This window comes from Bemisia tabaci, chromosome 7 (assembly GCF_918797505.1).
Source record: "Bemisia tabaci chromosome 7, PGI_BMITA_v3".
NCBI lineage: Eukaryota > Metazoa > Arthropoda > Insecta > Hemiptera > Aleyrodidae > Bemisia > Bemisia tabaci.
Genome location: NC_092799.1, coordinates 36,507,218 through 36,533,350, shown reverse-complemented (window position 1 = coordinate 36,533,350; position 26,133 = coordinate 36,507,218). Strand labels below are relative to the sequence as shown.

Below are 26,133 nucleotides of genomic sequence, written 5' to 3'. Positions count from 1 at the left end.
AATGCTCCGGGACTGCTGCCGCTATGCGCGGGAGGATGCGCAGTGGTCGAGGAGGTTGCGCAGTAGCTGGGTAGCCTGCGCATCAGCTCTACACTTATCTACACAAGATTCGCACCTACGACTTCATGGCGAGCGGTGGCCGAGTCGTCTAAGACGTCGAATGCGTAATCTATATCCGCAGCGTGGGTTCGATCCCCGACACATGAAATCTGAATTATTACCTGACTATCATTGTTCATTGTTTTATTGCAATATTTCATCAAGCAGTCATTCCAAAACGCGTCCTTTTAATTTTAAAGTAATTTAAAGTAAAGTTTAAAATTAAAGTATACCTCATATCGTATTTTTTTAGGAGAAAAATAAAACTAACACTGATAGGAGGGTAAAAATGGGGCCGCGAAGCGGCCCATTGATGGCGCGGAGCGCCTTCGGTAGCGAGTAGTATTACTCGGCAAGGCGACATCTACCACTCAGCGATCCGTTGAGCTCCAGAACGAAAGCGCAAATCGATAGATGGACCGATACAGGCCTCGATTTTCATCGAATGAGAGAGATACTTCGATCCTCGTCGAGGCAATAAATAACCTTGCTGATTCGATAACAGTGATTTATTCTTGCTATGACTCTCTTAATGCTAGTTAGACATGCAGGGAAAAACATAAGAAAAAAAAAGGAGAAAAAACCAACGGTTGCAGTCGTGTTACCATTTTTCACCGGAAAGGCGTGACCGTGGGAGGAGGGGGGGGGGGGGCGAAAGCTCACTCCATTCCGTCGATGTCAGTGCCGTCCATCATATACCAATTGATTCCTCCCATGGGACTATAAGGCAGTTTGTTTACTGCGTTTCATTTTAGTGCCTATGAAGTCATTTCTCAGTTTCAGATTTATTTTTTCAGAAGGAATAGTAACAGCTCTGAGTGACTTTTGGAGGCTAAAAATGTTAGGTTGGCGGCCATCGTGAGAGGGTGAAAAAATCAGTTACGGACACACATATTTGGTAAAAGTGTCTTTATGACGGCGAAACTTCATTACAGAGAAATGAGAGCTTGCTCTGCTCATACTAAAATTCTCAGAAGTAATTAGGGCTTTCTTTCTTTCTTCTTATTGTTATCTTCCTTTTTTTTCTTTGCGACACTGCATATATATCATAATTTATTGACAATTTTTTTCTGAGTTTCACTTTCCCGAACTGATTGTAAGTATAGTTTTCTTATAAATAAATAATACTTTTTAAATATTTTTAGGCTAATCAGGATGCCCTTGAACGACGAAATTCACGCGAAAATATCTTTAAAAATACTTTGACATATTTTTAACAACATTTTCTAAAATACTTTTCGACAATAAATCAGAATTTTTTTTCTTTTTCTGGTGTACTGTTTACAAAAGTAAACAAAGTAAAATTTAGTAACACTTAAATGATAGTCAAAAATATTTGTGACGCTTTTTGAACAAAAAATTGTCGATAAATACTACCAAGTTTTGCAAAACAGCAACCTTTCATTTTTTTGCTGCGCTATTTAAAAACAAATACACATAAATTAATTAACAAATTTTCCTGCGTCACACTTATTTTTTCGTTAAAAGGATCACTAGCTAACAAAATATCGAAGATTAACTTGTCAATATTCCACAAAAACACGAGCGGCTCGCACCAGGTACGAACACGAGGAACTCGGAGAGGGCAAGCCAGGGAATCGGCTGTCTCGCTAAGGAAAAACGCCGTATGAACCATCAGGCGTTGCCAAATTTCCTTTGATAAAATACGAATTTCCTGGTAAACTTATGAATTTTTGTCTTCCACTTTTTTACGCAATTTTGTTCGTAATTCTACCTAAAGTTCTTGAAAATTTCGAGGAAAAAATATTCATAACTTTCCCCAAAAATAAACGTTTCATCGAAGGAATGTGGCAACCCTCGAATGTTTATACGGCGCTCTTCCTTAGCACGGCAGAGCTGTTCTGCCGACCTGGGGAAGAACGCCGTATGAGCCTCCAGACGTTGCCAAATTTTTTTTGATAAAATACAAATTTCCTGGAAAACGTATGAATTTTCGTCTTCCAATTTTCTAAGCAATTTAGTTTGTAATTTTACCTACAATTTCTTGAAAATTTCAAGGAAAAACATTCGTAACTTTCCCCAAAATAAACGTTTCATCGAGGGAAATTTGGCAACTCTCGAATGTTCATACGGCGTTCTACATCAGCACGGCAGACTGGACGTGAATCCCAAGTCACAAGCGGACGTATTTCTATCAAACGGAACTGTGTGCATTAAGACATGAGCCCTGAAACCCATAAGAATTCATGCATAACACGGCTCACGTCATGATGCACATAGCTCCGTTTGAAAGAAATACGTCCAAGATTCCCCGGAAACGGGGAGACCGCGACATTCGGGTGCGCGACATCGATTTTTCCGGGGGCACCGAGCGCGTTATTAAATTTTCCTCGGCGAGGTGATATTTTGTTTCCCGACGCTGCCGCTGCCGGTCGCCCGGGGGCTTCTCTGCGTCCCTAACCCAATGTTATGTTTAACGACAGGACACGAGCTTTATTGCGGAATGTTTGCGCACACGTTTCTCAGCGACGGCTCCGGCCCTGCAAACGCAGGAGACGAGATCGATGTGATTTACCGCCCTGGGGAGAAATCCCGACCAATTAAGGGACCGCCTTCCCAATCTACGTGACTCAAATTTTAAGGTGGATTTTTCCACGGCGCACTGATAAGGACGGTTTGATGAACGATCGACATGACACTATTACCTACAGTGTTTTCAATCTGAGGTTGTGGGCAAAAAAATAATACTTTTGAAAAATCGGGGTTATTATTACAAGGATTTTTTATGAGCGGCTTCTGCTCGTACTAAAAAGAACATTTGATACGTCAAGAAAACAATTGTTTAAGCTCACAATCAGTGAAACTTTAGTTGTGACGTTCGTCGAGGGTTTCCTTTGTTGTGAGGACATTTTTCTGGTTGTCATAACTGAACTGCCTGACAAGCAGTAGAATGATTCAACTCTTAGGTTTTTGCTTGAAAAAAAAAAAAAAAACTGCCATAAATTTAGAGATTCTCAATTTATCGAAATCCTGCGGAATTGATATTGATCACATTATCATGTCACTGTCTATTTAATTCTGAATCACATTGTTACCATGATAATCCAATGCTGTTCCCCGAGATAAAATGTCTCGCTCCCAGACATGTTAATACAATGTTCATCAATATTACCAGACAAATCCATAGAATAACTTTCCTCTGATATAATTTGAAACAAACAAAAAATTTGAGGGAAAAATGAAGAAATGTTGCACATCTGTCGGAAATTTGTCTGAGAAAATATAAGCTCAGAAAACGGTAGAGTATTAGAATTGCAGAAGAAGGCTAAAAATCCGATTCTGCAGGAATCGGGTTTGGTTCTATAAAATTCCTTGTGGAAATTGCGACATCAGTTACATCGGTCAGACCAAGCAACTTCTAAGGAAGAGGCTTGGTGGTCATAAATATGACAATAGTGAGTTAACAGCACTCAAGAGGCACCAAACAGAATTTGGTCACCGGTTCGATTTGATAAGGTGGTAATTTTATGTAAGGAAGAGAAGTTGTTTCCCCAGGACTGGTCCTGGAAATGATCGAAATCCTCAAACATGGGGATTCTGTGTGTAATAACCGCACTGACATCAGCGGGCTTAGTGCAATATACCACTCACTTTTTAAAAAGTCAGGTTTAGGTTGACGCCCCAGCGGCACCTATTGGCTTTTCCTTGAACTTAATTGTTTCACTGGTTAGTGCTGCCATCTGTGTGTGTGGATCGTGAACTAGCGTATCGGTCATTTTCGGTTACTGGTGCTGGCATCGATGTGTCTTGTTTGTTATCAATTTTCTTTTTTTCTCTCAGATCCCGGCCCCACCATGTAGAGCTCAGGTTATTTAGCGTTTTTCTTTTAAAAAATTTTTATTGTTTCCGACTGGAAAATGACTCACAAGGGGAGTCTACGAAGTGACATCCTGGGATTGGGTTCATTTTGCTTGTACATGAAGAAGAGACAAATCTAAGGTTGACGTATTTTTTTTTAGCCGCCACCTCCCAACCGTTCTCGAGATATCGATTTTTAAAGTTACGATTTTTGCACGTTTCCGCGCGGAGTTCCGGCGAGTCAACTGAGCGCCGGCAAGCTGCACGAAGCGCGTTTCTTATCAGCGCTGCAGACCGGCCGACGTTATCAACTGTTCCGTGGCCGAGTGGTAGAGTGTTCGCCTACCGTTCCATCGATCGCGGGTTCGAGTCCCACTTCGTATCGTAGCTTTTGGGGTCCGCCGCAATGCGTTTTTACAAGTTTCCTTTATTTTTATCACACACCAAGGGGTCCGCCCCCTGGCCGCTACGCGGCACAACCCTCGGGGCGAAAAGGCCCACATCGCGGCAAGCGAAATCATAGAAATCAACCGTTGACGGTTACTGGGTAAATAATTTGAATTGAATGATAAAATGATGTTTCAAATAAAAATTTCCCACCACACAATATTCTTAATGACTTTTTCCTTACTCTGAATTTGCAACCGGCAACGGTCGATTTCGATGATTTCGCTTGCCGCGAAGCGGGCCTTTTCGCCCCGGGGTTTGTGCCGCGTAGCGGCCAGGGGGCGGACCCCTTGGTGTGTGATAAAAATAAAGGAAACTTGTAAAAATGCATTGCGGCGGACCCCAAAAGCTATGGTACGAAGCGGGACTCGAACCCGCGATCGATGGAACGGTAGGCGAACACTCTACCACTCGGCCACGGAACAGTTGATAACGTCGGCCGGTCTGCAGCGCTGATAAGAAACGCGCTTCGTGCAGCTTGCCGGCGCTCAGTTGACTCGCCGGAACTCCGCGCGGAAACGTGCAAAAATCGTAACTTTAAAAATCGATATCTCGAGAACGGTTGGGAGGTGGCGGCTAAAAAAAAATACGTCAACCTTAGATTTGTCTCTTCTTCATGTACAAGCAAAATGAACCCAATCCCAGGATGTCACTTCGTAGACTCCCCTTGTCAGTGTTGAGTCGAAACGTCTCGGGTTTCATAATTGTGTATTTTTAATGTGCACATCTGTCGGAAATATGTCTGAGAAAATATAAGCTCAGAAAACGGTAGAGTATTAGAATTGCAGAAGCAGCGCAGTATTCCCCCGACTGTCTTTAATGTCTGCCCATTCATTTAATGCGTTTTAAGTAATGTTCTCGCAGCATACTTTACCGTGTTTAATTGTTCCGTAACTCTTTCATTATGAATTTCCTCTGCGAAAAGTTTCGAGCAGAGGAATAATTGAGGGAACTTGAAAAGAGGAAATCGATATAATTTACATGGAAAGGAATAAATTTGTCGAGCGCAAAGGATTTATCCGCCGGAGGATAAAGAGTCAGTAAAAACAATACGGTAGGAAACAATTGGAATCCATTGAAAGAAAGAGTGGACGCGAATTTATATCAGCTATTTGAGTATAAAGAATCCATTCATCTATTCCCGATTAACTGCCAAGGTATCTCAAAAGGAAAATCTTTAATTTTTTCCAGAGTCGATCATTAATTAATCTGAGAGAGTACCACCGCAACACGTCGTTGGCGAATTTCGAACATTTCAATTTCAAGCGAATCGAATTGCGCCTCGAATGATGCCCTCTGTGTAAACCCACTTTGTAAACCCAAAACACTGAAGACCTTCATGGAATTTAGAGACAACGATTCGATGCAACTATTCGTACTCTACGGATGCCCGGGTTGCATACCTAAAAAATGAAGGTGCTCCTGCTTTCCGTTTATCACGTAACACGTGAGGTAGTGTATTTGTATTACGTCGTGACAAACCCAGTCGGTCAGAGAAACATTGAAAAGATTGTACATAAATGCACACTCTTAAGAATGAATATTCTGTTGACAAGCTACTGTGTCCTATTTGGACAGAGTTAAACAGAAAGGAACCAAGCCACATCGGGATGGAACCAAGAAAAAGAGGTTTAAAGTTTGCTCCTGCATAAGACTCAATGTAAAATATGGACTTCAAGTTCAATTTCTGCAAAATTTTCCCAAACAAAAACTTTAAATTTTTGGCGATAGATAGTAGAGAAGTGGCTGAGTTCAAAACCACTCATGACTGAATTTTTCCCAAAATGTGGGGTTGGTTCCTTTCTGCTTAACTCAGTCCATTTGACATTTTTAACAATGATTCAGGGAGCCCAAACACAACAATGCGCTTCTCGTAACACAACGTTGTATTGCTCAGGATACACAATTTCGATGACTAATATCAGCCAAACAATGCGTATATCTCAGCTTGCTGTGTACAAAATTGCTGCTCTTGTTTCGATTTTCCGTACAAACAAACATATCATCACATTTTCTTGAAATTGTGTGTAAATTTTCTTTGACCGAGAATTCTCATGGAAAATTGCAAAGAAATATTTTGGTAAGCTTACTTTTAAAAAAATTAAACTTGATCGGAGCTGACGAGACGCTTTTATGCAGTGACGCATTTTCCAATCGATTTGTACCTGCCGAAAGGTCGAAATGGACAATACACTGCGTTTCTTTCTTTTTTTTTTCTCTCTTGTTTTTTTCTTTTTTTTTTTACAGTGTAGAGGCAATGAATTGATGTCACCGCACGTATCCTCTGCGAGAAAGACAATTTCTCTTTTACAGCAATTAATTTTTAACTCACCGTCACAACGAAAAGCCCCAAAACGGATCATGTTCGGGGAAGATAATTCAATAAAATATTCAACGTTGCTTCAGCATATGCCGCTTTTTACTAACCTGGAACAGAGAGAACAAAATAAACTATTAATGAACAGTGTGGTGTCAATGCAAAGGGACACTAAATATATTTTGAAACATTCCAGTTCAGGGAATACATTTTTTACAATTGCGACTGCGATAAAAAAGTTTTCTAGAAATAGAGGTCGCATCGAATGCTACGGCAAAAAAACACACCACAAAATAGGAAAGCAAGATATTTATTTGTTTCAGTATTTTCATGCTATTGACGCATTCGAGGGACCCAAAATGCACACTTCGACAAAAAAGTAAAAAAATGTATGATGAGTTTTGCTTATAGTGGGGATTTTAATCAAACGGTACACAATAAATAAAACAAAATGAGGTTCTCCCCTATGATAATTCTCATTTTTAAAAAATGGGCATTCATTAAACATTTCCAACCCGCGGACTCAAACACTTGATCCTCTTATCTTCGAACTTTCCTATATTAATAGAACACTCCAGTTCCATTCTATTTAACGTCAGTCCAATCAGCTTGTGCGCTTGAGAGCCAAAGTTTGTCGACTGAACTGTAAAGTTAAGGGCTTTAGCGGGATCTGAAAATTCAGCTCTGAATCGATTCTAAACTGCCGCTGCTAACTATCACATCAAATGAAGTTGACGGGAGGGAATAACGCTGCAGCTGTGGCTGATTAAAACTTCCCCAACTCGGATCGTCCATTCGCGCCGAAGCGCATTTCGGCGGGCCAATGTCGAACATTAACCGAAAAGTCGTTGTCAACCTCCCGTTAAGTTCAATTAGTGCATCCGGAAAACATGAAATCGCAATTCATACAATTTTACGGTTTGCGCATGGATCTGCGTCATTGAACGAAACGAAAGCTCGAAGCTTTCCATTGATACGTTCTCAAATTCCACGGCAAATGATAGTTTTAATTGACCCGTTATATGCGGCGGATTCTCTTATAAATGATTTCAAATAGGAAGGGACACACTCATTCAGATTCTCAAAAAGCATGGAAAGCTCTTTGAGTACTTAGACATAGATATGTTATATTTGTAAACATGGTTGATTTGCAAAATAAGAAACATTGGTGAAAATACAATAAAAACAAGCGGGAAAGCTCTATTGGATTGTATTCGATTCATCGAACAGGTGAGATTGTATCAATATCGATTAGTTTAAGAGCATAGCCTCAAAAGTCAACTGAGAAATCTGAGGGAACGGGTCTTTTGTGATACTTTTTTTTTATTATTTGAGTACAAAATGGCGATGAAAAGTGACGAAAAAAGGGAAAAAGTTGTTAGGATTTTCTCATTTTCAGCTTTTCTAACTTATTGCTAGATCCTAAAATGTTTGTTTGAGGTAATGTTCTATTGTTTTAAACCAGACGATAGATCGAACCACTACCGAATACGATCCAAACGTTGTACTATTAGAGAGCGCTCAGCTGTAGTTTTCAATGTAGGCGCGTTTTAAAGTTCCCCGAGGAGGAAGAGCAACGTTGAGTGAAAAAACTCGCCTTCACCAAAATGTCAACTATCAATTTTGAGGGAAGTACACGACGTTAAAAAATTAAACTATAGCAAAACGAATAATCGTTTTTCTGGAGGACGATAATGTCCTCCACTCTTAGATATCAGAGCATTAAATAGAAGTATAACAGATAAATCTATTCCAAAATATGTGAGGCCCCTATCCACAATTATGTTGTTGAGCTGGTGCGCCGTTTGAACGCATTGCCACTATAGTATACATACTAAGCGCTGTCAAAAAAAAAACGCTCCCTATTGCGCTTAAAACACATATTGAATTCCTCCTCCCATCGGTACACAACTCGCACTGCAAAAGTTAATTTTAGTGTATTTTCCGAAGGAAATGCACTATTTTTATAATTTTTCGCTCTTCAATATATCACTCAGTTTTACCGAATAGGAAATTAATCCGCACAGAATTCTAACGTGCACTTCGAGTTATCGTATCAACCTACAAAAAACGATCGGCTTAATGCTCTTTCAGGCAGCTCTCTTGCGATAAAAAAAAGTCGGAACCTCAGCGATTTATTTCTTGTCAGCATAGGAACGATTTTCCCGAACTTTAGACGAAACAGATATGGGAGACGAAGCCTCTCTTCCCTTTACCCTCAACTTTGACACATCCTGAATCTGAAGTCATTAATCAAAGGCCTTCTATCTACGACTAGAACCATCACTAACAGTACTAACACTATGACATAGATTTTTCTCGTCGAAGAAAGTATTCGCAACTTATGATTAAAGGATTTATTTCGAGATTTCAATCCTATTTAGTTTTGTGCATTAACGCAATTCATCATATTCAACGTCGTTGGTTTTGCGTTCTGCCACGTAGACGAAAAACTTTCCAGAGCTTCAATGCGCTTCAATACACGGCCAATCAATGTTATGAATTTATGAATTGCATTTTTTACAGCATTCTAATCGACTAATGCTTTTGCACCACATTTTGCAATAAGGAACCACTATCTCTGGCTCTTCTATGAAAGTACCTTTCTGCTCAAGGAAACCAATGACATATATGTTGCTCCTCAAATGAGCTAGGGTAAAATAGTGGTTACTTTTTGCAAAATGTAATCTATATAAGAAACTGATTTCTGCCCTATGGACCAATCGGTGCTTTACTCTAAATCCAGCGTGTTATTTCGATGGAGATCTCTGCCGTAAGGAATGAGTGAAAAAAAGCTAGAGCGGGCTAATCGTGAAAGTTGCGACTTTGTGAGTGCAATACTTGAGAGTTCATCGATCAATATCAACCTCGCACGGAATATGAAGTCATTTTTCTCAAGCTGGAACTTACAAAATAATGGACTTCTGACTTGCACACTAGGATATAGCCAGATACCTTTCATTTTCTCTCGGGAAGCGACCTCTGAGGTTTTTTCACTAATTTATTTAGGCGGAACATTCTTTTAGGCTGGCTCTACACTAAAAATTTACAATGTGAAATCCACGAAAAAAAGAAACTGCTAAACTCGTTATCATAGTGAGCAGGTACAAATGACGATATTTTTTAATGTGCGATTCCTTTTCTGGCGATGTGAATGCCGACATTTGTGAATTTAGTCATTAAAAGCGAGTCACAAACACCAGACTTTTAAGCATGTTTAAATTTTTTGAAACTTCTCCAAGAGAAATAGAAAACATGAGATACGGCCAAACTCAAAATGTCTACATCTGATATCAACGGGAGCAACACCCTTCAAAACATAAAAAAGTAAAAATAAATAAATGGTAGTTGATTACACCCACTGAGATATGTCTATCAGTGATTGATGACAGGGCCGGATTAAGCGGGGTGGCCCCATGGGCCGCGGCCCATGGCGGCGAATCTAAGGGGCGGCAAAAATTTGCAATTTTTTAAAGTGTAGGTGTAAAAAAAATTCGGATTTATAAAAAAAAAATTACCAACGAGAAAAGGCGACAAAATCTCTCATTTCCTGAGAGTATATTAATTTCTAATTTTGTCGTCTCTTAGTGATACAAGAGACAGCACCTTCAATAAGTCGAGTTAAGAGAGAGACCAAACACGCAATTTGGCCTGGAACGGCGCGACTTAGAGAGAAATGATACCGAGGACGTGAGATGAAAAGGAGAAGCCCTCGGCGCGACGATCGGCATGTAACACATATTAGCGCCTACAAGACTGCACGAATACTTCACGCATTGCATCAAACACAGTGCGGTCGTTGCGGTCAGCGTGAAACGGATAGCGCCTACAAGAATACATGAATACTTCACGCATTGCGCCAACAGTGCGGGCAGCGTGGAACGCATGACGCCTACAAGACTGCGTGAATACTTCACGCATTGCGCCAAACACGGTGCGGTCTGCGCGGCGCGGCGGCGGAAGTTAAAATCATTGCTCCACATTTATGTTAGTTCTTTCATAATTTTTTCGTTCATTTCTTATGAATGGAAGGCCTTGTCCACACAGAGATAGGTTTACGGAACTTAACTTTCGCGCAAAGTTCCGTGAACTTCTGCTAGTAGTGTTGACAGGGCTTTCCCAAAAATGTGTTCAACACGAGTAAATGCGTCTTATGCATCCCTCCCCGCTGACACGTTCATTTGATGGTTTTTATTGAGTTTCAAAACGAATGAGAAGGGTGCGGCAAAATAGGCGGCCCATGGGCGGCAAGTAGGTGAATCCGGCCATGATTGATGAATCCAGAATGTAGGAGACTATGGAGTATGCAATTAATATTTGGATAGCTATATGGAAATGGAGACTTCGCATTTGGACGGATCCTATTACTTGCGGTCTCACGGGTTTATGGTCTGCAGATTTCCATTATCAAATCTTGATACCTAACAAAACTTACTCATCACTGGCCTCATGCCAGTTTTCCTTCGATTCGAACAGGTTTTCGTTCTTAAGTTCTGTTTTTACTTATCCTTAAATGGAAATTAAAATTCTTCCGCAAAACGGATACATTCAATTTGAGAAATTTGTCTGATTCAGGGAATTCTAATCAACAAAATTTTTAATGTAATAATAAATTCGTCGAATTAGGAACATCATTGACCTAGTTTACACCTAAAAGAGAGTGATCCGCTTAGAGATATGGTACAAAAATGTGACCTGATATGTAAAAAGTGGCCTGATCTTCTAAGAAAGAAAATTGACCTATAACTTTTTGCAAATGCCTAAATGAAGAAAAGGTGGACATTTGACGCAAGCTTGACGCTGAAAGTTCAAAAGACGAAGGAGACACGAGTTCGGAAGTGCCAAGATAGAAATTCTTAGGCTGTAGAAAAACGTGACTTAAATTTTGCCGAAGTTCCGGAAATTTTTCTCCTGGAAGGTAAGGTCCCTTCTTAAAAATCCCCCGGTCATAAATTACGATCAATTTTAGTACAGTTGGCAATGCAGCTTCATGTCTGCTTGCTCAACAACCTCCCAATGCGTGTTTGATTTCGATGCCTCGTTGCTCGATCCCGGAGCCACGAATTCTCGGAGCACTTAATCAATCATTAAATTTCGCGAGTTGATCGTGAAATGTCTGATCCGGTGGCGTTTAATATTACTCGAACGGACATCGTAAACATTTCGTCCCCGACTCACCAGAGCTCCCCACCCCCGGCGGAGAACCTATGCGTGACAGGCCCTTTGAAAATAAACCCCGTCTGGGAAAGACGATGGAGGTTTGTTGGCAGCACTTCCGAGACATTCCATTACCCCTCGAATTTCATGGCTCGTTCCGCGTTTCTCGGGATCGATTTCTGCCGTGCTGAGGAAAAACGCCGTACGAACATTCGAGAGTTGCCGAATTGCCTCCAGTATAATGTTCATTTTAGAGGACAGTTAGTGATATTTTCTCTTGAAATTTTCGGATGATATAGATCTAATTACGGAGAAAATTCCCTGAGAAATTGGACGGTAAATATTCACAAGGTTTCCTGAAAATTCGAGTTTGATCAAAGGAAATTTGGCAACTGACGAGGGTTCATACGGTGTTATTCCTCGGCACGGCGGATTTCCAGGGCCGATCCGGGCGAGAGGTGATCGGGAGGATCCGGGAGAGTTACGCTCGGTACACTAAGCGAAATATAACAAGCAGTTCCAACGCCCAAGCGTTGGAGGGCGCTTCTTTGACAAAGCATATTACTACCAACTTATATATCCGAAGACTGACGAAGATCAAGGTAGATTTACACAGGTATGGAAAAGTTGAAAATTTCCCATGAGCCTCAGTACGTGTCACATGACCTCGTGACGTAGGTTAAGGGGCCCGTTTTTTAATTAAATTACAATCAAATTAACATTCAAACGTTTGTGCGTTTAAACGCTAAAATTAATATCGCATAACCAAAATTGTGCAAAAAATCCCACAAAATTTTGACAAACGATAAACCGAACATAATAAATCAAAATAATCAAAACATCCAAAATGGCTGACGTTAAGGGGCCGCTGGGGAGCCAATCAGAGGCCAGTTGTTTAGTTCTGTCCATACCTGTGTAAATCTACCTTGGACGAAGATGGAATTTAAAGTGGGATTCTTTAACCGCAAAACCCTTCAAAACTTCAGATCGACCGCGAAGATCTGAAGCTTTCTACAAGCACTTGGTGATGAATTTGAATTGGTGGTGAATGGAAACATAAAGGATGCACTGTAAATCAGACGACGGGAAAGAGCGGCGGAACCTCTAAAGCTGGTGTGTCAACGCGATCTAGCGGACAGCGGCGTCGCGACGCCGCGAGGTAGGGCGCGCAGGTCGCGGGGGAGCGGGGCCCAGCCGCGTGAAGAGGAGTTCAGCAGTGGGGCGGGGAAGCGCGGGTCGCGGGGAAGAGAGGGACCGGCCGGCCGGCGGCGGTGACATCGGCCATGGATGAAAATATAGGCAGCGCTAATGTCTCCGCTAACTGGAGTTGGGGGTCCTTATTCATTCTCTTGGTCCATGACATAACCTTAAACCTTCCGCTCAATGCCGCAAACAGCTGACGTGTCGATGCTGCGCCAAGAAAATGAACCAATCACAAAGTAGCACAGTAATACGTCACTAAAATGAAGAGATCACGTGACTGTTCGTAATATTTTCAAATCGATCTGAAAGTACTGCCTCGGATATAAGTATTTAAAGCATAAGGAGGCCCTAAAATACTTTAACCAGGTAATACGTCCGTGCGAGATTGTTATGCTTAAAAGCAAAACATTTCACGAAAACTTTTACGAATACCAGATGCAGAAAAAAATCCAATTTTCCCGGGTGTACCAGAATGGCGTCATTACCCATAAGGCAAAAGGGCATGTAGTATAGTACATGTTACATCGGGGGAGTCGAACGGTTGGAAAGGGCGCATCTGGTACCCAGAAGCGCCCAATAAGGCTCTGATTCCGCAGTTGGGTCGCGAAATGAACACCCACGCCCTAGACATTACGCTTAAGTTATTCCCGGGCAGGCCCAACGACCGCTGCCGCACCGCACACAATTCTGCAGGGACTGCGGAATTTCAGCCGCGTTGCCGGAATTTTTCAGTCAGAATCACCGTCTTCGTGACATGAACTCATTGAAATGACTGTTGAATAATACATTATCAAAAATGAAAAACGTCCGAAAATAACAAAAATGAAATGGACGCATTTCTATCAGACGGAACTATAAGGCTTACTTATAGGCGCCATCGGGGAAGGAAGGGAGAGGGGGGCTTGGATTGGCGGGTGTTGCGGAACGCGATGCTCGTTCCGTCCTAAACTCGCAATGCTTTTCCATGGAGCTTATAGTTCCGTTTGACAGAACGCGCTATCTGGGATTCTAAAATCCTCAAAAGAAACTCAATTTGGCGCTTAGTTCCTTTGAACAGAAATACGTCCAAATAAAACTATAAATGGATCCGTTGCGCTGGTCATAGAATAGTCTTCTGATGCTTGATTCTGGTCGATCAGATAAAAATAATACGAAACTAAAATAATACTGTCCAGACAGCAACTTTCTGCGTTCAATATTAACCGAGATATCGTGCTTTGAACAATTCGGTTTATGACGTCATCCACTGAGGTAGAACACCTTTGGTTTCTCCCACCTTGCTTTCCTACAAGTTTCACGTTGAGTAACAGTGCGAATGTGTGTCTCTCTGACTGAAAAAAGCAAGGTGGAAGAAACCAACGGTGTCACTAACACGGTGGATGATGTCATAAACCAACAATTTTAAAGCGCGAAATCTCGGGTAATATTGAACGTAAAAAGTTGCTGTCAGTAAAACACCATAGTTTTTCATTTCAGATGACCTGATTTTTCAGTTATATAGGTCATCTAATAGGTCATCTATAGGTCGAAGTTCGATTTCTATGACCTCGAACTTCAGCTATTTCAACCAAAGAAAGTCTGTGTTAAATATGAACCAACATTTTTCCCTCCACATACCAAGGCAAAATTTTTCGGCAACATTCGTACCCCCCAGAAATGTGGAGTCTTATGCAGTCTTGTGGAGTTCCGGGTGCTGTATACTAGTAAAACTGTTAACAACTCCGTAATATGCGATAATATTCGAGGAATTTGACGCCAAAGATTTAAAGAATGTACTCACCCTGGTAAAAATTGGCGGCAGAATCTGTGTTCCAAAATACCATAGACCTACAGCCGGCTGTAAGATTTCCGATAGCTTCTATAGCCGGCAACACAATTTCTTATAGCCTTTTACAGCCGATGGCGATTAAGCAACAGCCTGGCAATAAAGTGTATGCTAAACGTTACTAACTACGGATGCTAGGACTTAGTGAGTTTTTGGACTACTACTCTCTTTTTGGGCCGTAGTATCTTGATTTATTTTGCGAGGAAAGCTCCGTACTTTTGAAGGATGCCTGCCATTCCTTATATGTTGGAGCGCCTTCAATTTTGTATGATACTGTGCAATACCTCTGGTGTGAAATAGTTGCTTTAAGCGCCGTGGTGCGCTGCGGCGCGGCGCGGCGAGGCGAGCGGGCAGCCAGCGCGAAACGCGCATTGGCGCCTACAAACCTAACAGGGATACTTCACGCATTGCGCAATGCGTGAAGTATCCCTGTTAGGTTTGTAGGCGCCAGTGCGCCGTCGCGCCGCTCCGCTTTGTGTTCGGCTCTAATATTTAATCTCGTGGAGTCAGCGTTGTTCAACTCATGACTTTGAAATGTTTGCACACTCTGTATGGATTATTCTCATTTTAATTGATGAAAAAAAATAATGTGCGTTTTGTAAATATTAAGGTGATTCCGTACAAACTTAAGGATTTACAAAGCACACTTTCTACACAATTTCTTGTAGCCTTTTATAGCCGATGGCGAAAAAGCAACAGCCAGGCGATAAAGTGTAAAGCCCGGCGATAGGAACTATAGCTCGGCTGTATAATTTTTTATCGCTTCGTGTAGCCCGGCCGTATGATTTTTTCCACTTTCTACAGCCAACTATATAATTTTCTATCGCCTTTTTCAGTCGGCTATAAGAACTCCTATGGTATTTTGAAACGCAGCTCCTATCGCCAATTTTTACCAGGGCAGGTATGCCTCATTTCAAATTCTTGTCGAATTTGATAACCGCCCTGTTTTAGTCATGCTCTGACGATACTCGACTATAATTATGACAAAGCTTGTAAGCGTAACAGAAGCTGCAATTTGTCGGTCTTCAATTAATTATCCAGCCTCTTCAAAGGCGCCAGAAAAACGTTACCGTCTTTCAATTATCAGCAAATTAAATTATTCTTTAATTGATGTAGAATAAAATTAGTTACGCCGTAAAACTGTTCAATGAATTCATGAAAGGGGAGTTGTTTTATTCATTCCTCACATTCACTGGCGGATCCAGCGAATAACGTCGTTTTTTCTCCATTTAAACCTATGGAAATGCATCGATTCTTGGAAGGGCCGGGTGCTCCGGCAAGAATCGATTATTTAACATAGGTTTAAATGGAGGGAATAGGGTGTTGCCGGATTGCTGAATCAGCCTCTACTCGCAATTACTGAAATACCACACTAAAAAGGTAACTTACACTTTTCATAATTCCTCAATGATAAGGGTTGGGGTAAGCAAAAGAAGGTGCACAATTATTAACCTACAAATTTGAGTCACGCTTTTTCAATCACCTTCATGAATTCATATTTTACCTGTTTGATAAAGCGTCCATTAAGTCAAAGACTACGAGATGGGGATTACATTGAAACTTGTCGGTATTCATGACAACATGCGTAATAAATTTCGTAAGCCGTAAACCGCGAAATATCTCAATTGTTGGAGAGTAGAGGACGCAGGCAGAACGAATAAATAAAATTTAGGGATAAATAATAGAGCTCATTGCACCGCGTTACAGATAAGGTGGAGCTTCACAGTTCCCGAGCTGCTGGGATTTCTGCCGTGCTAAGGAAGAACGCCGTATGAACATTCGAGAGTTGCAAAATTCCCTTCGATAAAACGTTTATTTTTGGGGAAAGCTATGAATATTTTTCCTTGAAATTTTCAAGAACTTTCGGTAGATTTACGAACAAAATTGCCCAAAAAATTGGAAGACAAAAATTCATATATATTTACCAGGAAATTCGTATTTTATCAAAGGAAATTTGGCAACGCCTGATGGTTCATACGGCGTTTTTCCTTAGCAAGGCAGACTTGAACACAGACGCGTACTCAGGCTCGGGGTCCGGAACAGATGATCGCAAGAGGGAATTTATGAGAGTTCTGAAAAAATTGCGCAACAAAATATGCATGGAAACTCGGAGGGAGATCGTGCGCTTAAATATGGACATAAAATATAATTTATCGGCAAATATCCATCTTAAAGAGTGGGAGTGCAGGGGGAACCCTAGACCGTACCTCGTAAAACTAAGAGCATATTTTTCTATAAATCCCTGATATTATTTTTCCATTTTCGTGAAGTTGATAAAGGTGCATCAATGTGCCCAGTACGCCACGCAGCTCGTAAATTTATTTCCATTGCGGGGTGGTTTTTAAGGGAGGAGGGGGGTCAATTGCGAGGTGCGTAAGAGGATCAAAAAGGCAACAAATCAAGGTTAGGTGGCTTCATTGTTGCAAGTAATAAAGCAACCGCAAAGTGGACCCAATTTAACGGAAAAAAGAAAGCGGCTTATTGAAAAATGTCTCGACTGCTGAAAATTTTTTTTGCGCACAGATGACATCGTGAAAATGTTTCAGTTTCTTTTCTATAAAATTGAACATACTTCTCACCGAGCAGTATCGATAGAAAATTATTTGATAGGTTCGATAAAAGTAAAGGTAAATTGCTAAGGAGAAAAAACAAGCAGGAAGCTCCAACGCATTCGCGTCGGAGAGCGGCTCTGGCGACAGTAGTTGTAGTCAAGAATGAGGGCCTAGACACATTTTGTCACTGATGTACAATCCGACAACTGTCGATTCATGTTTTGTAACTTAGCAGATTTACGTAGCCGGTGTATAAATGTGTATTGGCCCTTGATATGCAGAATGCATGGCACTATCACTTGTTGTATACTTTTAATTTTGAAGGCTCTTTGGAGGTCCGCATCCTAAAAAATTTCTCCCACAGTATTTTTTTTAACTTGTCGTTGTGATTGGGCGCCAATTTCTTTCAATTGAGTGATCATCTTCTTTTTTTGTCAAATAACTAGTTTGTGCAACAATAAGACTGAAACTGACTGTAACTGAAATTTTGTCTTTTTAGATATTTGGTTATTTTGTATTTATTAGATTGTATATTTTCACAGCCCTGTGATAAGAAACTTTGGAATGCATGGTTGATAAGTCGTTTAGCGAGGCTGCAAAAAATTTGCATTTTTATATCTGAAATTGTAGGTAATGGTTTTGAATATCGAATTGCGATATATTACACGGTTAAGATAGGGCTATATGTCTTGTCGTAAGCGGCGACATAGAGTCGATGTCATTTCAATAATCGCCCCGATGGCCACGGTAGTTGTGTGCCGTCTGCCCACGTAGCAAATGGGAGGCGAAAATGGAAGTCATCAGTGCATCGGTGAGTGTTGAACGTGAAAATTGCGCGGGCCGCGCAAATTTCGCGATCATCGATGTGTCGGGGCTGAGCATCCATCATTTTCTATCTTGTTTTGAAGCTATGTGAGTTGTGATAAAGTACATAATTTTTTTGTATTATATTACTGTATAAATAGTGTAAAATTTGTACAGAACTTTGTACAAAATAGTTTCTTGTAAAAAGTGTGGACTACTGCCACGTCGTTTCCATACAAACTCCCAATACGCCGCAAGTACCACAAATGCCCATGTTAACCAAATCACCTCATCATCCATTTTTTAAGGACACAATTTTTAATTCAAATCAACTTACTTTATCAAAACTCCAATCGTTTATCAAATAACATATATCGAGTCATTTTAACAAAATCAAAGACGGCATAATATCATTTATCACACAGCCAAAAACCTAACCTAGAAACCACGATGTTTACAAACTCAAATTGGAGAACACTCATTGGTCCAATAATAAAAATTGATTTGCCGCCTTTTTTCTTTGCAAGCAAAACGTGTGAACATGTCTGAAAATGGGATCGGGCGTCAACACTCAACGATGCACTGATGACTTCCATTTTCGCCTCCCATTTGCTACGTGGGCAGACGGCATTAGACGTTTACGGTTTCCTTGGTAACCTTTGTTTGCTATCAGCTGATATCGAGTAATATGACTAGGAAGCTCCAACCCAGTGGTTGGAGCTTCCTTAACCGCGAAAACTTTAAAATTCAAATTTTCAAATTTTGAACGTAAAGTACATTTTTTCCATCACGAGATTAAAGCACAGACAAGTTTTGAATTATTGACTGTATCACCATGATTCCAAAAATACACTACACAACATAGCATTGGCTAACAATAAAACAATATGCAATAAAATAAAGTCATGACAAGGAACATAGCCGAAAATGGCGCCGATTCCCATTAACCAACGCGCGGTCTCTCCAATGTAACATGGTCCAATGATACTCCCCAGCTGGGACCGTCCGGAATAGCAGCTCTAGTGCAAGCACCAGAGCCGCTAAAAGGAAAACTGAGAAAGGAAATTTATTTGTAACTCTAATTTAATTTTTGTAACTTCTTGGCTTTGTTTTCTCCGCGAAATGGTGTAGACCCAGCACTGTTTCTCCACCTTGTTTCATACAGTTCGGGCCACTTCTTAGTGTTATTTTTTCTCATCCCTCATGTTATAAGAATACTTTTCAATGGCACTTAGTCTTGATGAATGTTCCGTGGTGTTAAAGGGGTTTTGTGCCTGCATGTACAATTTCAGGGTTTTTTATTTCTTTTTTCTTTAAAGTTCACGCTCTTGCCGCGGTTAAGTCTTGTTATTAGGTACACTATTCCTTTTTTAAAACATAATTTTCGAAGTATTCGTACAAATGAGTTTCATGCTTGTACAGTGTCAAAGCAAACGGCAAAGATGAGGTGATTTCCCTTTGGCCCCGACAAATTCTGCGACATCCTATCTCGTATGTCTGCGGATAATTGAAAATTTCAATTTGAACTTCCAGTCTTGCGTGAAAATGGGATTCCCGCCATTGCGCCACAGGTGATAACAACGTTGTATGATCGTGCAAGAATACGTTTTTCAAATTAAAACCTATTTGCGAAATACCTTGACGATTCGTAAATTTTACAACAGCCGTGCTTGAGTCAATGAGCCGCGGATCCCTCAGGATCGACATGTTCTCATTAACTCTTTCATCGTATAGTTGGACGGGAGCTCTAATGTCTTTCCTGGATTAACGGGCAACCTTTTTTCTTCGTTCAACCAACCGTCAATTTCATCGATTGCGACTGTTCTGGTCTTAACGTCGTCACCGGAGGGATCCTCTATCAAAGAGGAGATTCATCACACGGATTTGGTTCCGGAGAATAACTTAATCTCTTCTGGTGCCACAGATGGGAATACATCGGTATAAACCTGTCGAATCCAATGCCTCCTTGTACTTCAGGAAATTTTTTATGTTCCTATTTGTTAAGCTGATACCTCAGACCTCAGGCTGTTAATATGGTCACTGACGACAAACAATATTCATCAAACAATGCAAAAAATCGAGATCTCTATTTTCAAGAATTTGTTCACTCATGTACTGCGCATTACGTCACCGTAGACGAAAAGTTTCAGAGACTCGACGTTGGCTTTAAGTGACGTAAGCGGGTGGACAAAAACCTGGAATGTGGTTTTTAACCTAAATAAATTCGGCCCTGGAAATTACTTTCAACTACAACTTTTCATGACGACTGACTCAACTGCACATAGTTTGAAAAATCGAACACTCTTTTAAACATTGAAAAGTTGTAACATCGAGTTGTTTAACTTCAGGACTTCAGCGCGATCTTCCAACGTCATTTTGAAGACCGACTGCTGTAATGAATCACTACTAGTAATCATACTACCGTTTAGGTACAACTAAGCAGAGAAATACTTTTAAAAATCTAGTTTGATGGACGATTGAATATGCATTGCGGTGAAAGTTGCTGCACCATATTATGATCCTCCTTATTCATATTTCAGGTATAGTTCATTATTTTTGCGCTGATATATTAAAATTGAGGTTTCGATCGCGATGCGCAGGTGAAATTTTTTTCTCTACTCCATGAACAGTAAACCGGAGATGGGGAAGACGAGGAGGGGGCGGGCGCGGGGGCACTGCCTTTACGCTGTCTTGATTATCGAGTATCCTCTGAAAAAAAGAGAATCTCCTCATTTTTTTTTACAAAATAAAATTGCGTTACAAGAGCGATCTCATCAGGTTGCACTGGGAAACGCCATGATCATGGAGGCGGATGGAATAAACGCTTAAAGTAAATAGATACGGGCATGCAACGAATAAAATCAGAAGTTGAGGCTACCTGTGTAAATTCAGGCGATGGAGCCCCCAAAGAGAGTAATTAACCAACACAAGTTTAACGAGCTTTCTCATTGCCAGATGGTAGAACAATTCAACAGAATTAGTACAACGTTCTTTCGAACATCCTTCAAGAAAGCCGTAATTCCATTCTGAATTTTAAAGTTTTTTCTCTAACCAAATGCTTTACTACTAGGCTTTTTGATTACTTTTGGGTTTTTTTACTTCAATATGAATTTTCAATCATAGACCATTGACATTCTGAGAATACTAAAAGTGAATAATAACTACTCATCTTGTGAAACAGAATGTTGGCATAAAAAACTTGAAAATCGAGAATGACTTCATGGCGTTTTTCCTATGTGGAGGGCAGATCCGTCCTCCAAAAAATAAACTATGATGGACAAGAAAAACCATGAGGTGCAAATAATGTGTATGATGAAAGCAATGGTAGTTTCATTACAATCACAAATCACAACTTGTTTTCCGGTGTCCTACTCAAAAGTTTGCGTACCGTGATCAGTCGCTTCCATTGACAAGAAAATGGTTTTTCTTCGCGTAAACGCTACCATGGGAACGATTATGTCGTTAAAGCGCTCCGACTTTCCATTTAGTGAGGAGGATTTCTTTTTTCTTTGGAAATAAGCTTATGATGCTGCTTAGTAGATGGAACTTACATTGGAGTTGAGGGTAATCGCTAATCATTCTGATAATTCACAATTTTTTATTTTTGCACTACGTCCAAAAATAGTGTTGGAAATCGGGAAATAATATTTGGAAAATTTCTGAAACATCATGCTATAGCTTTTGCATATAATTCTGAGCAAACCAAAACTATACGCATGAGGTTTTTTCCGTAAAGGAGGTAAAAATACGAACAATAATTTGTAGACAAAGAATGAAAAGCGTATAGCAGATTTTTCCATTTTTGTTTTCAATTCCAAATGACACATCACACTTCACGACCTCAGCAATATTGTAATATTAAACTACATTTTTACAAATCCACGCCATAGTCATATGCAAATGGTGAATAAATCATGAATACGTTTAGTTTTACACGAGTCCATCACACTTTCAGAGGCGGAGAAAAAGTTCTCAAAAACGTTGACCACTTAAATTCCATTCATTCCGTTTTACATCATGCGGAATTTAACGCTCCTTTTTTGTCTCGCTGTAGGAACGAACTCCGCTCCAACACCAAACCAGATAAAAAAAAAATCACCCTGAAAAGTAGATGGAAAAAGCGCCGTTCGTTTAAAAAACCGACCTCGCAGAGAATTCAAACTTGCAACGTACCTACATTTTAGCATGTGCTGCACAACTAAATTTGCTGCATCCAGTCTGTTAATTTGCGGTTTCGGGAGTAAAAGAAACGTAATGACGTTGGATGCAATCATTAAGCTGGGGCAGCGGGGGTAGTTAAAGTTAAAACTATACTCCCTTCCACCGGGTGCGCAGAATTTCTCTCAAATGACCCTCATGAGGTACTGATTACGATGTGAAGTAATGAGAATGGAGAGTATTTTTTCATGGATTTACACCTCATTACGGTTGTGCTTCATTTCCCGTTTTATTTTGTCTCAGCTCTTGTTAACTCGAGGGCGTTTAGGATGATAAAAAGTAGCGGATTGATTGCCTGCTGGGTACCTAATTAAATGTGTCATTAAAGCATCTGGCGCCAGAGAGCACATTTGAAGTAACGAGGACAGCATCAGGTCGGAGACGGATGAAAAAGGTCCGTAAAAAAGGGGAGGAGGTTTAATGGGTCGTCATTCAATGGACGTTACAGTTGGATCGAGTCAAGCAAAATAGAAACAACACAGAAATTTGAAGAAAATTGAGGTAATGGTAGTTTTAAGCTCTACTAGATGAGAATATTTCCTGCCAAAAATTCAGGTTCGAAAAGAAAATAATTTTCTACTTACAGGTGATAAAACTTGTATTTGACATTGATTTTACCCGCAAGATATGAAAACAATTTAGCATAACCGTGGCTTTCCTGCAGTATTTTCCAACATTTCAGAACATCTATGCCACAGAATGTGATGTACAATGTTCGAAACTCACCTTAGAGTTTCAGGAGCCATGCGGCCCATCGAGCTCAATTTTTAGGGGCCATCGTAGATTTTTTAGGGGGCTAAATTGACTTTTTGCCTATGTATCACGGCGCATTTTGTGAAAAGTTAGACGCGAGATGTTTTAGTTACGGTGCAGTAGGTGAAACTTGTAACTTTCGAATTTTTCGAAACAGAAAAATTAGGATTTTTTTTTGTGGGGGGGGGGGGAGGGTGCACTTTTTAGGGGCCGCGTTGACGTAAAGCCCTCATTTTTTAGGCGCATTTGGCGCGATGGCGCCTGTGAGTTTCAAACACTGGTGATGTATGATTCAAACTTAAAAATTTAGGCAGATAAAAATGATTAACTCCATGAATGAAAACAACAAAGCTTGAGCTTCCAGTTCAAATTATCGACAACCCAGGGCAGGATCGATAAACATTACCAACTTCGACAACACTGCGTTAACTCTGACACAACGACGAATAGATGCACCATGAGTCGCCATCGCCGTGACCCACCCGACGCGAACCCGCAGTGACCCTCCCGCCACGATCATACGCTTAATTAACTCCGGTGCCCCCCTCCCCTCCCCCGCGCATACCCTCATCCTCAAAAATAAAAATTGCGCGTGGCGGATAACAAAACTGGCCAGCAACATGCCCCCCTCGTCTCAATTCCCGAGGGACCCCCTGGTGACCATTGATGCAGCTATTAGCGCCTCCCTCCTCTTCCTCTGTCGTGGGATGAAGTCGTGATTTGTTAGTCCTCGGCGCGTCGTGTCGCATCGGTCAAACGCGATAACATTAGTGCGGCGATTTGAGGCTCGTTCGACAAATTAGCACTTCTACTCGGTCGCTGGTGATCTCTGGGGGAACTATCAATCTAAGTAATGCTGAAAATCGAATTATTTATTATCTCCCTTTCGCTCCCCGGGTCGCACCTGTAACACAGGTGTGCGTACCCTTAAAAAACGTACGCAATTAATACAAACAGAGACGTTTCGACTCAAAACTGAATCATTTTCAGTCGGAAATACAATAAAATTTTTTAAAAAAAAACCGATCAAAACGTGCTTTTTCTCAGATCCTAGCCACCACCATGTAAGGCTCAGGTTTTTTTTTTTTTTTTTGTTTTTAACATTTTTATTGTATTTCCGACTGATAATGACTCAGTATTGAGTCGGAACGTCTCAGTTTTTATTAATTGTGTATTTCAGCCTTGTTTCCCGTTTCCCCCTTGTTTTTCCACTGTTATCATTGTCTCGGACTGCTCTTAAAAATGTGTATCTATAAAAAACGTACGTTTCACTCTGTTTGGGCCCCTCTCCCCTTTAAACCGGTGTCTCGTGGTAAATTTTGAAAGAAAAATTTTTACCTCAAATCGATTTTTCATCTTAAATTTCCCAAAATATCGGTGCTGGCCGAATTTAGAGTTGCCTTAGACTCGCCTTCCCCCTCCTTCCTCTGGCATCCCTGCCCCACAGGCTTGAGCCTGGCTTCTCCCTAGAGCAATTCATATTTTATGAACGGTCCTCGGTGAGATTGCACTAACGTTTCGCACGGTTTCTATAACTGCATATAATTTCTCCAATTGCACATACGGCTTATTTTGAATTAAGAATATTATCATTTACATCGACCGCGAACTAACTTTTAGCAAACTTTATTCACTAAGAGCTTATCAAAAATGTCTTAAGTGATCAAAATGTATGGCACATTATTTGGAACTAGTCAAAATTCCATTAAACAGAGACCATTTTTACCTATTTTACACCAATTTTAAGGAAGATAAAGTTAATCAATATTTTCTCACGCTTCAATGGAACATTCTCAGAATTGGTGACTGTCATCTAAATTTTGAAAATTTCTTAGAATTTTCATTAGACATCTTCAAACGCCCGCAAATTCTTCAATTTTCACTTTTCTTCATCCGCTGCGATCGAGTTTTCTTTGACTAGCGTCAAATTTTACCAATGTTGGGGCCAAATTCGTACAATCTGATCGTTGGAATTTAATGAAGATTTTAAATTGGATGTAAATGGATTCTGTTCGTTGAAGTCGGCAATGCGTACATTATTCTGGGAATCTAGAGATTTCTGGCAGACTATAAAATCCGCTGGATTATTCGCGCGCCGTTCACCCTCATTTCTGCAGCTAACTTCGAGTTTCAAACATTTATACCGCGCATTTACGACGTTTATGAAACTTTGAGTGTAATTTAATTTTAATATTAAAACGATGTATCATAAGACAAGCTTTATATTGCTATTTTACGACATAATCACTTAAGTGATTTAAATAATGTCCTTTTGACTATCTACGAAGAACTTTCAGCGAGTGTGCGACGACGACTACGTGACATGCGATATCCCCTTTCTGTAAGGACGTCGCGTTCAGAAGTTTGTGAATTAAGAACGTCCCTTCCGAGAAGAAACTCGCCAGCCTTTGAATTTTTATGTTAATGTGTCCATCATTTTGAAAGCAAAGGCTCACATGAGTTCGATTTTTTACAAGCCTCACTGCTTATGTGCTCTGGCTTTGGTGTGTGGGTAAACTTGTGGACGATCTGCTTTCAAGACTTTTTTTAAAAAAGAGGCATCAAAATTCTAGGCACTGATAATGCAATCAGTTTTTCGAGTGGCATAATTTTATGAGGAAAACATCTCTCGTTCTCATCTAGGAAGTACGCACGTAATTTCTTCCTGTCTATGTTCGGCAGCCACACAGTAAGAAAAAAAGACCAAAATTTCGTGTTGATATGAGAAGCAAAACACGTAGGAATATAAGCTGTTGGTCAATTTGTTTATGTTAATTTTCCCTGTGTCAAGTCGACCAAATCTTCGGATTGAAGGGACCAAATCTTTGTGTTGAAAATCTGCGACCTCGTTAAAGCGACGAACTCTTTGGATTGAGGACCAAATCTTTGGCTTGAAAGGACCAAATCTTTGTAATGAAAATCTAGAACCTTGTTAAAAG

At 40.5% G+C, this 26,133-nt stretch overlaps 1 protein-coding gene across 8 annotated transcripts in view; it reads right to left on the bottom strand.

The window, feature by feature from the left end:
- LOC109032066 (uncharacterized) overlaps positions 1 to 26,133 on the bottom strand; it is a 296,669-nt gene that overhangs the window by 167,023 nt on the left and 103,513 nt on the right. For 5 of the 8 annotated variants that reach the window (XM_072302695.1, XM_072302694.1, XM_072302689.1 and 2 more), the window contains one exon: positions 6,698 to 6,792. The exons of the other annotated variants lie outside the window; for them this stretch is intronic. The gene's annotated coding sequence lies outside the window, so the exon portion shown is untranslated. The remainder of the gene's footprint in view (positions 1 to 6,697; positions 6,793 to 26,133) is intronic. 8 annotated transcript variants of the gene reach the window in all.